The sequence below is a fragment of the Peromyscus maniculatus genome, chromosome 6 (assembly GCF_049852395.1).
Source record: "Peromyscus maniculatus bairdii isolate BWxNUB_F1_BW_parent chromosome 6, HU_Pman_BW_mat_3.1, whole genome shotgun sequence".
Lineage (NCBI taxonomy): Eukaryota > Metazoa > Chordata > Mammalia > Rodentia > Cricetidae > Peromyscus > Peromyscus maniculatus.
In genome coordinates, this window is record NC_134857.1 from 76991146 (window position 1) to 77004006 (window position 12861).

Below are 12861 nucleotides of genomic sequence, written 5' to 3' on the forward strand. Positions count from 1 at the left end.
GACCCTGGATCTTGAATGTTCACCATTCAAACTGGGGAGGCTGAGGTGGGAGGATGATGGGTTTGAATCTAGCCTGGGCTATTTACTGAGACCTTGTCTATAAACCAAACCAAAACAACCAAAAACGAAAAATGGTGTGAGCAGCAAAATGGTCTTGTGTTGACCCTGGGTGCCTCGCTCAGGTGGGCAGTCCTCTAGAGGTTTCTGAGGAGGGGCCTGAGCCTGTCCAGTGAGGCTGGACACCACGTGACCACGACAGCGAGCATTGCAAATGCCCAGGGCAGCATCACGAGACAGCTGCTGTGTGCATCCGGAGTGGTGATCCCTGCATCTGTAATTCTCTCTTGGTTACTACTCCCCAGAGAAGGGTCCCAGCCAAGGGGGGCTACGGATGATGTGTACAACTGCAGGGAGAAGCTGCTGTTGATGGGGACTGTTAAGGTACAGGTGTCGGCCTCCGACAGTCAGGCCTACTGGGGCATTTCCTGGAGCTCCCTTGGTCGACAAGCCAGCCCTGTCAGCAAGGGTGAAGGAAGCCTCTGCAAGGCCTTGGCCTGTAGACAGCCCTCTTGGGCTGAGTGGAGGAAAGGCCGTAAGGGGCCGAGGATTGGGGAAGCCTGAGGAGGTGCACTGGTAGAGCCGTCCTATCAGGGAGGCAGAAGAGGTGAGGAGGAAGAGTTAAAGTCAACAGGAGCTGCTGATGTGCCTGCATTGGCTTGCTCCTTCCCACCCAAGGGAGCAGACCAGCTCTCCTCTCCACCCCACCCCAGCCTCCTTACTCCCAGAGGTAGGGGGAGGATCTTCTGTGCCCAGCATCCTCAGAAGCAGAGTAGCCTGTCCATGAGGCTTTGGGCCGCTCTGGCCATGGGGCATCTTCTCCACCCCATTTCGTCGATCCAGAGAAGCTGCACTGTCAGCTTCTGTGTCCCATCTACAGCCCAGAGAGAGGGCCGGCCCTGCTGTCCCGCCCATGCGCAACCCTGAGCTGCCTGCCCTTGGGTGAGTTACTTTAATCTTCTCACTTTAAATTGTCCCATTCATTAATTGGTGTGTGAAAACCACATGATAGATGAAGTCCATTCAACAAATCTTTAATGAGCGCCTCCACACTCACATTGTGGGGGCTTGGATTTAGGGTGAACAAGTCCCTGCTCTCAGGAGATTCTATTTTAGATGGGAAGATAGATAATAAATAAGAAAAAATATAAACAAATATAAAATACATGCTATGCTAAAATATATTGTAACACACACCCACACACACACATTAACAAAAGGCAAGCAGAAAAATAAAATATGCTATGAAGGACAGTGACTCGGGCAATGGATTGTGTTTCAGGCAGCAGCTTGATTTCTGTATAGGCTGGTCAGGGAAGGCCTCCCTGACAAGGTAACATTTGCGCAGATATCAGAAGACCGATGTATTAGGTCCTGAAGGTGTGTGAGGACACATTCAAGCAGACAGAACAGTAGTATAAAAGCCCACAGATGGTAGCCTGCTTCATGGTCCAGAGCTGCTTAAGGAAGGCAGATTGGCTGGTGAGAAATGAGAGGCAGGAAAGTAAGAGATGAACCCCTAAAAAAATTCAATCATTTTCTCACTCATTCCCCGGGAGTTTGGAGTGATGGAACAGGTTTTGGGGTGGGGTTTTGACAGAGTGATGCATTTGCTTTGTGTCCTTGGGTATGACACGCGTCTCTGGGGTGGGTACCTGTGAGCCCATTTGGCCAGGAGGAGGTCACACGTGGCAGCTGACTGACTAGCTGATGATTATGCATGCTTTCCTATGTACTGTTTCTCTGGAGGTCCGTGGACAGCCCTAGTGGGGATGGACTTTGGGACTTTCTGCGGCAAGTGGAGCCTTGGCAGGCAGGTCACAGCTGATGGCATGGCATGGATTAGTTCTGTCTCCTTTGGAGCTTATTTTCCTCAGTTAGGGCAGCTTGCTTCATCAAGGGACACTGAATAAGACACACAGTGACGTGACCAAGGGAGTCCTACAGACCTAAATCCAACACACAGACCCCAGAGATACCTACAGACCCAAATCCAATGCACAGACCCCAGAGATACCTACAGACCCAAATCCAATGCACAGACCCCAGAAACACCTACAGACCCAAATCCAATGTATAGATCCCAGAGATAATTTTTTTTTTTTTGAGGCAAGTTCTCATGTAGCCTAGGCTGGCCTTAAGTCTCTCATAGAGCCTTCATCTGGTAACTGATGGAAGCAAATTCACAGCCAAGTGCCAGGCTGAGCTCCAGGAGTCCAGTCAAAGAGAGAGAAGAGGGATTCTATGAGCAAAGGGCATCAAGATCATGATGGGGAAATCTACAGAGACAACCAAAGCAAGCTAGTGGAAACTCATGAACTTTAGACCAACAGCTGTGGAGCCTCCACAGGACTGGACTAGGTCCTCTGCATTAGTGAGATAGTTGTGTAGCTTGATCTGTTTAAGGGTGCCCTTGGCAGTAAGATCAGGATTCATTCCTAGTGCATGAGCTGGCATTTTTGAACCCATTACCTATGGTGGGACACTTTGCACAGCCTTGATGCAGGGGGAGGGCCTTGGACCTGCCTCACTGAATGTACCAGGCTCTGCTGACTCCCCATGGGAGGCCTTACCTTGTCGGAAGAGGGAATGGGGGCGTGGGAGGAGGGAAGAGAGGGGGATCTGTGGTTGGTATGTAAAATGAATAAAAATTCTTAATAAAAAGATCATACTTAATGAGGATGATCTTGAACTTCTGACTCTCCTGCCGTTACCTCCCCAGTGCTGGGACTGTAAGTATACTGTATCATGCCTGGTTCAGTGGTGAATTGAGGCCTGGACCCAGGACTTTGTACATGCGAGGCAAACACTTGACCAACTTGGCTTCATCACCAGCCCTAAATATTTGTGCTTTTAAGCCACGCAGATTTGGGAGTTATTGGTTGTTGCAAAAAAAAAAAAAAAAAAAAAAAAAAAATCTGACCAGTGGGGTCAGATTCTATTTTAGTACTTTCAAATGTTTATCACGTCTCGGGGCTATGGGAATTCTCCATCCAGTTTTGTACACGGTGAAGCAGGGGCCACAGGAGAAATCAAGCCCCTTTCACAGAATGATAAAGCTGGAATGTCGCCCGTCTGACCCCTCACCCACTATGCCAAGGACACTTTCTTTGCTGGGTGTCTAGTTAGGAGAGCAGTAAACCAAGACGATCCAGTCCCTGACAGCCCCAACACGGGCCCTGTAGCACTCAGCTCCCTGCTGAGTCTCCCAAGGCAGGCGCATTACTTTACTCTGTTCCTGCCCGTCCCTCCCCCACCCAAGCGTCCTTCATCCCTTTCCACACCACACCACCCCAGGAAGGGTTCTCCGGGCTCTCCTTTGTTCCACTTCCGGAGTAGATATTTCCCCCTCACTTCAATCTCTCTGGAAACACCTTCACTGGCAAGCCCATGGGTGTGTGTCCTGGGTAATCCCAAACCCAGTTAAGTTGACTGTGGATTCACCACCACAGTCAGGGAGAGAGGAAGCCATCCATGGCTTGGTGCCTACCCACGGCACCACTCCACTTGGGGCAGCCCTGGGCCATGCCACTTGGGTGGTTTGTTTTGGAAATCTGTCTACCCCCCCACCCCCAGCCCCTGTCACCTCAGGACTTCCTGTGTGCTCCCGCCTTGACCTCACAGCTCATTTACCATTTTCTGTGGCCTTCCTTTACCCAGGAGCACATCTCCAGCAGTCAGTCTGCATCCCAACGGGACAGTCACTGGCAGCCCCTCCAAACTTGTCCTGACTCTCTTGCCGTCCAGGCCTTGTGCTGGGCACCTCACACATGCATGCTGTGTCACTGATGCCAGGGACCACCCTACAAGGAAGGGGCAGCTTTAACCAAAGGAGAGCGAGCCTTAGGGAGAAGCCAGAAAAACAGCTGCCAGGGTGGGTAACACAATGGGAGATGAGCGGGGAGAGGCAGGTTCCGGGGCAGGGAAAAACGTCCAGCTCCAACATGTCAGGGACTAATGACATGTCCCCGGGCTAGCAGTCTTACGACTTTAGTACTCCGTGTTGGGAAAGAGGAGATCTGTGGTCTGGTATATCTTGGAGTTAGCTGGTGTTTTCGGGCAGATATTTTAGCCAGTGACATAGAGACTGTGCCTAGTGAGGCATACAGGGAGACTCTAATTTAGTTTTGTTTCTGTCTTTAAAGAGGGAGGACTGAGTCAAGTCCTCCTTGACTCTCTATCCTCTCCACCCTGGCTCTTTATGACTGCCCTGCTTATGAGAACTCTGTCTTCTTGGGCTCATAGACCCAAAGCAGCAGAGATCACTCAGGACCACTCTAGTGTATGTCCATTTTGCTCTCGATCTGACATTGCGTCTCTGGTTTATAAGCCAGACTCACTCAGATTCCTCTTCTGGTTCTTTGGGTTTGGTCTCCTATCTTTCTCAGGGATACCAACTCGATGTCTCCTCTGTGCAGTGCCTGCTGGATCCAGCAGCAAGGGTTTAAGTCCAGGCGTCTTATCAGCTTGGGTCACGGACAGAACTGTGGATGTAAACGTGGGTCCGTGACCAGGGAAGCCTACTGATGAGACAGGAACAGGCGCTCCATGGCTAAGTGCTCAGCTAATCCACAGGGTTGCCACACTGCCACGGCCCTGGTTAGTTCTCTGCTGGCATCATACTGAAGATGACCACGAGGGTCGCACATGACTGTGCCCATCTCCCAGGATGCCACACTTGGGTTTCCCCTTTTCAGACTCATCGGGAGGCCCTCCTCTGCCTCCGGGTCCCAGTACCAGTGTTGAACTAGGGTCCATCACTGATCCTCTTTTCTATTTATCCTTATTTCTTCTTCACTCTCATGGAATCCTAACCTCTCTCCTGAACTGCATATCCATCTACTTACTTGACATATCCACATCCAGTAACAGTCCTAGACTCTCATTTCCCATTTTTAACTAACGGCCACTGTACCTCCCCTTTCCCTTACATCCTACATCCCACCCTGGGTGAAGTCTCTTGGCCCCGCCGTTAGGAGACACTGCTAACGGCTGACCACGCCTCAGCATTCCGTGTCTTTCTCACGGCTGCCTCCTTACCGCCCGCGCTTGTCTGGATTGTTGTAATAGGTTCCTAGCTATTCCTCTGCTTCTACCCTTGCCTTCCTCAGTCTGTTGCCATAGAGAAACTGATCCTTTAAGATGTTTAAGTCATGTGACTTTCCACTACCTGGAGACCTGCAGTGGCTCTCTACTTCCCAGAGCACGAAGTCTGCAGTCCTTACAATGGCCGGTCCTGACTCATCTTCCTTTCCCGTCTTCCATTACTAGGCTCCACACACACTCTTCACTGCCACTCCCTGAGTGCGCCAGACCCAAGCCCAGGTCAGGGCTCTTGTACTGCCCGGCCTCTCTGCTCCAATACTTCCTCCAGATAGAACCTGATTCCCCCCTTGCCTCCTTCCTCTTTGCTTTGACATTACTTCCTCAACGACGTCTGCACTGACCGCTCTGTCAACAATTATGCTCTACCCCGGCACTCCATTCCCCTCGGCAGCACTTACACCTCATAACACATTGTTAAATAATTTACTGATTTACGACTTATCCCCCAAAGTACAAGTTGCAGTCAGTTCAGTACCTAGAAAAATAGCCAGTATTTATGTAGTGCTGTATTCTAGGTGGTATCAGAAGTATGTACCATGAAAGAGAATTCTAATCTCAGTGCCAGAATGGAGAATGTTAGCACTATCTTACATCATGGGTGAGAACACCAGGGCATGGGGGGCACTGAATAACTGCCTAAACCACTTATCTGATAGCGGGCAATCCTGGACTCAGGTATTCTGACTCAGTTCATTCTTTTGCCCCACCAAGTACACTGTCTCTAGCTGCATAGCTCCCAGTAAGCACTCAATAAAAGTATGTGAACCAACTACCCAGACAATAATTGCTAGGGAAATAACAGATACTACTGTTGCTACCTTGTAGGTGAGGAAACTGGGTGGGTGGGTGGGGGATGTTAAGAAACTTATCACACAGGTCGGTAGAGACAGACCAGAACCCGAAAGCACTGCTTCCATTTCCAGGACATGTCACAGACAGAACTGAGGACAAAGTGATGGCAAATGTCCACTCTCACCCCCTCTCATAGACGCTTCGCGTAAACCTCTTGTCCCAGCCGCTGTCTAGAGAGTCTCACTGACACTCTGAGAGAAGGGAGAGCATCAGCCTTCAACATGGAAACCAATCTCCTGCATCCGCTCGCTTTCTCCAAGAGAAAAAAACGTGACTGAGAAGCGACTCTGCTATTTCCCAGAAGTCATGCCTGCTTCGTGTTATGACATGGGCTCAGGGTGGAGGCTGGTCATGCATGGACACCACTGCTACTCAGCGCTTCCCAGTCATTTTTGTCAAATTTCCAAGTGTGTGCTGGTAACCGCATTGTCCTGATGCTTGCCCGGCTGGCTTTCCATGTCATGGGAACATTCCCACAGTGAGAAACTCCGCTACTTTCTCCACATCTGCATTCCTGACTTAGCTGCATTCCTGGGCAGCTAAGACCCACTGAAGGCAGATGTGAGAGGCATTGGGAGGATGGACCCAGGAAGAGCGGTGTTTCTGAGTGCTGGGAATTAGATGAGCTTAAAGAAGTTAGATAACACAGATTAAAACAGAACCTAAAGGTGAGGCGGGAGGATCACGAAGTCAGGACCAATCCAACAGCCACCATGGCCATAAAACTCAGCACAGACTTGCTAGCTTAGGCAGATCTCTAGCTGTTTCAAAACCCTTCCGTCTCACTTTCTCCTTTTCTGCCTCTAGCTTAACTGCCCTGTGTAGCTGGAGAGTTTCTCTCCTCCCTCCAAGCCCCGGCAGTTCCGCAGCCTGCTTAGAAAATAAACACACAGACGCTTATGTTATTTAAACTGTTTGGCCTAATGGCTCAGGCTTCTTGCTATCTAGTTCCTATATCTCAAATTAACCCATTTCTAGTCATCTATATCTTGCCACGTGGCTCGTGGCTTACCGGTACTTTGCATCCTGCTCCTCATCGAAGCGGCTGGCAGCATCTCTCTGCCTCAGCCTTCCACTTCCCAGAATTCTCTTCCCTCTTTGTTCCTCCTATACTTCCCTGCCTGGCTACTGGCCAATCAGCATTTTATTTATCCATCAGTCATCCCATGGATGATGGATTGTCTCCTTTGGTCCTCAGGGCCTTCACCCATTGTTTTCTCTGTACTTTGCAGCTGAAGTGTGAGCTTTACTCATCTTGGGATCTCTGGAGCTCAGGGCATGGTCCACACGGACTGCACAAGATTGGGCATGAAATGGTTAAAGAGGCAAAGCTCCATGTGACTACAGTCAAAGGGAAATGGTTATGTTCCAATAAGGGGTCTCATTTTTCAACTCTACCAACCTGTTCCCCTTACCCTCGCTTCCCCCCTCAAAGACCATTCTTACAGCCTCTACTTGCCATGTTTCAGGTAGATTCATGTAAGGCATGGGGGCAGAGAGCAGGCAGCCGAGGGAAAGACATCAAGATGACTGGGGCTACTGATGATGCCTTGCTGTGTATATCAGAAGGGACCAAACCTGTATTAATCGCGACACATCTCTATTCTCCAGGAGCTGTTGGGACAAACTGTAAGTGAAGGTGTTGAGATTTTCATTAAACTAGCCAGGACGCTGTGACACAGCAAAGTGACCTTTGGTCTGGGTAATGCCTAGACAGAGATTGTGTGAAACCCAGAAAAGATCAACAGATTGAGGGTAAGGTCAAGGTGTTTGCTCACAGCAATGGAAACCCCTGACTAAGACAGAGGGGTTGGGCGCTCCCTGTGAGCTGCTCACACCTGTGTGTAGTGACCTTCACTATTTGCTGTACCACTGGACCAATCACAGTTCTCTTCCAGGAGGAGGAAATAAACCCTTTTACCATTTTCTTACCTCGTCAGTGTTGGAGCTGGGTGTCAACGGCCTATACCTATGCCGGTGCTGATGCTAGAGTTTCCTTTAGTAGAACTTGGTTCTTACCAAGACATCTTCCAGCGTGTAGATGTTCTCATTAAAGCCAGGGCGTGCTGAGTGCTCTACTGTGGTTAAATGGATCAGTGGGTTGGGCTCATGCACTTGGTACTGTCCCTGGCCATAGCCTGGTCATGGTGCCCTACTCGGGACCATTTCTCTAGAGCCAGAGCCCTCTGCTCAGACCCCACCTGCCTTGTTTTAATGAACCCATGGCTAAGCATTGGGAAAGCACAACTCACAGGGCGTCTCTGCATGGTCACATCATTGACCAGAGGAAAACAGCCCCAAGGAGCACCTGAAGAGCTGCAGTTTTGTGTTTTTTTTCCTGCACAATCTCTTCCTCAAGTTCAAGTTGAGCGGTGACAGCTCCTGTTTTGGTTTCCTTGCACGTAACTCCCCAGGTGGGAAGCCATCTGCGCCAGTGAAAATGATTTCTCACCGGAACTGTATGTAACACACACAGAGAAACCCGCCCGGTGAAGGTTGGCTGTGATTTCTGCTGCGAAGCGATCACAGCCACTATTCAGTTGGCAACACCTGTTGAGAACAGCCACACTAGTTGGCAGCAGGCTTTGAGCTTAGATGACTCGGCGTTTGAATCCTGAGGCCAGCGCTTCTGCTTGTGAGACCTTGGTGTGTTCCTTAGCGTTTTTTTGGACTTCACTCCCCTCCCCCCGTAAAGTGAAGAATTGTGATAGGGACGCACCAAATCCTATGGAAATCTTATCAACCAGCTCACCCAAAGGTACTGATAATGGGCTTGAAGTTAATGCACCGTCTGCCTCCAGAGCCGTTACAATCAGTTCCCAGGTCTTACGCCAGGGGAATGGTGCTGATGGAGGAACAGGGTGGTTCAAGGTCTTGGGCAAATCGAAGTATGATTCAGAAGACAAAGAGCTTCCAAAAGCAACAGAGCTGAGAGAACAGGGGTGGTGGCGGTCAAGAGGAAGATGATTAATTCATTGGGCCAATATTTGAGGGCCTAGCATGTGCTAGCCACTGTTCTCAGGGCTGGAGATCCAGCTGTAAACAGAGACTATTCAACTCTTACCCACCTGAGCCTACGATCTGGTGGGGAGACACGGACGATAAACACAATAAGCTATGAAGTGTGTCCAAAGGTGTGTAAACGGGGAAGTCGGAAGGGCAATGTTGGGCTTTGCAGTTTTAAGCAAGGTGGCTAAGGGGTCCTCAAAAAGAAGGTGACATCACAGCAGAGACCAAAGGTGACCAGGTTGCCTCCTAGCAATAGACATCCTGGGTAGGGGTGATATGAGGTGAAAGTGGCGGGAAGTGGAAGTCTTGAGACGCCAGCCTCAGCACCTGCTGAGGTCAGGGGAGAAAGGGCAGCTTCTAGTCTGGTTGCCGTTTGTCTTTGGTTTTATTTTTATATTTAATTTATATTTATATTTATTATTATATTATATTTAATAAATTAATTAGTTTGTGTGTGTGTGTGTGTGTGTGTGTGTGTGTGTGTGTGTGTGTGTGTATGATGTGTGTATATGAGTGCACTTTTATTCTACTTCACGTGAGGTCAGGGGACCACTTGCAGGAGTTGGTTCTCTCGTTGGGTTCCATCATGTGGGTTCCTGGGGACTGAGTTCAGGTCTTCAGGCTTGGGATCAAGTGACCCAACCCGCGGAGCGATCTCGCCGCCCATGCTTTTTTGTTTTGTTTTCTTTTTTCAGGACCAGCTGGCCGGGCTCTCACACCCTAGACCTCAGCCTAGCAGTTCTGCTCAAGCAGGTTTTGAGACGGGGGTTCCTCTATGTGGCCGTGGCTGCTTTGACCTTGTGATCCTCCTGCTTCGGCTTCCTGAGGCCTGGGTTGCCTCACAGGACAGCAGCCTCGTTTTAAAGAGAGCCCAAGAGCCTTGCATCGTTGTGTGCAGTTGCGTGGGCTGCACGATGCACAGCTTGCCCCAGATAAGGGGGTTGTAGATGTGTTTCAGGCATTCTGTGTCTGTATTGTTGTGAAGAGTTTCCAGCACGTAGGAGCAGAGTGTCTTTCTAACAGAAGCCGTGTGTTGCGATAGTCTTTTGACACATGGGAATAGAGAACCTGAGAGAAGGGACACTTTTCCTAACTGTCATGAGGCCACCCAAGGAGGCAGCAGTAGGAGGTTTTGGTTTCTGAAAGCTCGAACTGCTAGTCTGTTGGCTGAGGACTGCTTTAGTTATTCATATGCCCCATTAACAGTTCTACCGTGGCTTACACACACACACACACACACACACACACACACACACACACGAGACATGAGAATGCTATGTAAAAGAGTTTGAAAGGGGAAGGAAGGAGCCAGACGACATCTTCAGGACAAGCACACGATGCTTACTTGACCTGGGGGACAGCTGTTAGAGATGGCTAACGAAATACCACATACTGCTCCTTGACTGCATGTGGGTTCCTTAACCCAGCCTTTTCTAGCCTCCCTTGCCTTATCTTTCATTTCCCCTCACTATGGTTTGCATGTCGGGGACTTAGTCCTCACTGTGGGAGGTCCTTAGATCACTTGGGGTCAGGATCTCAAAAGGGGGGGGTGGGTGGCTGGAGAGATAGCTCTGTGGTTAAGAGCACTGGCTGCTCTTCCCTAGGACCTGGGTTCAGTTTCTAGCACCCACATGGTAGCTCACAACCATCTGTCTTAGGGGATCCGACATCATCTTCTGGCTTCTGTGAGCATGTAGTTCACAGACATACACGCAGGCAAATTACCCATACACATAAACTAAAAATAAATACATCTTTTTAAAGAAGATCTCAGAAGGGATTCAAGGGAGCTCTGTGGGGGTCCTGAGTTAGCTTTCAAGAGAATGAGCTGCCATATGGAAGCAATCCCAATCTTTTTTCTTAAATTATATTTATTTGTTTGTTTACTTCGAGAGTGTGTGTGTGTGCACACGTGCGTGCGTGCGTACGTGTGTGTGTGTGTGTGTGTGTGTGTGTGTGTGTTTTGAGAAGGGTGCAGGTGTGCCACGGTGCATGTGTGGGGGTCAGAGGACATCATGGGGGAGTCAGTTCTCTCCCCAAACCATGTGGGTCCTGGGGCCAAACTCAGGTTGCCAGGCTTGTTAGCAAGTGTTTTTACTCACTGGGTCATTTCACTGCCCCCAAGTCCTACCCCTGAACTGCTTTCCGGTTTCCTGTCTTGTGAACTGATCTGCTACGTGGTCCTTCTATGAATCATCCATTGTAATGTGATGTTGCCAAAAGGGCCTAGGCCAGAGGCTGTACCACACTGTTTGGAATTTCAGCTTTCAAGACCATGACTAAATAAACCTCTTTTCTTTGTAAATTATTCAGCCTCAGATATGTTATTATAGTAACGGAAAATAGACAACAGTTTGAGGAGGCAGATCACTCGAGAACATTTGAACAAAATCACCCTATTTCTAGGAATCCCTTTGTGTCTAATTTCCTTCCTGCTCCCCACGGCATCCGCTCTGACTCATTAGCTCTCCTGGGAAGCCAGATGCCCCAATGACACTCCCTGTACACATGGCTACTCTATTCTGGTGTTAACAAAACTTCATACCAGTTCCTTTGAAGCAATTTTCTCTGTGCCCTAACATAACATGCCCGCCTGTCTGTTTATACTATAGTTTTCTTTAAAGATTTATTTCTATTTATGTGTGAATGTGTCTGTGTGAGTGAACGCCACATGTGAGTGGGTACTCGTGGAGGTATCAGAACTCTCGAAGCTGGAGTTACAGGTGGTTGTTAGCTATCTAATGGGGATGCTGGGAACAGAACTCGGGTCCTCTGGAAAAGCAGTACACGCCCTTAACCGCTGAGCCATCTCCCCAGCCTTCTTCATAGTCTTTTTGAAGTATGGATTGTGTTTCACTAACTTTGGTCAAACTTTAACACTACAGCTGTCCCATAAAGATGCTGCCAAGCAGCATCTTTGGTACTTAAAAAAAAATACATTGTACAATCATGGCGCATGCTACAAACAGCTAATCCCATATATCCTAAAAGGCTACCCCTCCACCCCTCAAATGTCATGTCTGCACTGAGCCTGATAGTTTCCTAGGGACTGAGATATAAATACGCACCAAGTAAGTCCATACAGATAAGAATAACACCTGTAATTTTGGAGTATGGATCAAGTACCCAGGCTACAGTCTTCATATTTCAGGGTGTATGCAATCCCCCTTTGGAGCTGGAGAGAAATCCCATGCCCCAATATGGCAAAGAATGGGCTTCCCAGAGCCCTGAACCCATACAACTGAGCAGCCTCCTGGGGTTTGGTGGCACCAGTTCAGTTTCTGGGGAAATGCACAGAGTATGTGGCCTTTATAACCCGGTACATGAGTCTTTTTTGGAAAGTTGCCATATTCTCAGGCATCAGGCATGCTGATGAGCAAAGTCCCCAGAGTGACTCAAGGGCAGAAATATCCCAATTTAAAAATATTCCCTGGGTGGTTTATAAATTGTGTACAAGTTCAGTCCCTCCCGCCTCTGTGCACGTGGCATGGCGTGGCAGGTGGGCTGTCTGTGTTTATTTATTCCTGACTTGGGATTACTCAGAAGGGCTGCATTTGTCACATCCTGTCTCCTCCGTGATGACAAGGATCCTTAGAACCCAGCAACACCAAGTCAGTGTTCGGAGACTCTTGTGTTCTGTGATCAAGATCAAGGCAGTCCTGACCTTCCTGGAAGGCTGGGGCAAGGAGAGTGGCCAGGGCTGGGTGCCACTGCCACAGATGTGTGCTGGTGTTCTTACCAGCCCCTGGCACCATCTTGGATCCACTCACTGTTGGTGGTAGGTCTTGTCCATGCTGTGTCCTTGGAGCGGGACAAAGCACAATTATGGGGAGACAC

General features: G+C 49.2%; 1 protein-coding gene across 1 annotated transcript in view; it reads left to right on the top strand.

Moving 5' to 3' along the window:
- The first annotated feature begins 423 nt into the window (after window positions 1-423).
- The window catches only part of Gja5 (gap junction protein alpha 5), a 68139-nt gene continuing 55701 nt past the window's right edge, over window positions 424-12861 (top strand). Inside the window, exon 1 of the mRNA XM_076574623.1 lies at window positions 424-999. The gene's annotated coding sequence lies outside the window, so the exon portion shown is untranslated. The remainder of the gene's footprint in view (window positions 1000-12861) is intronic.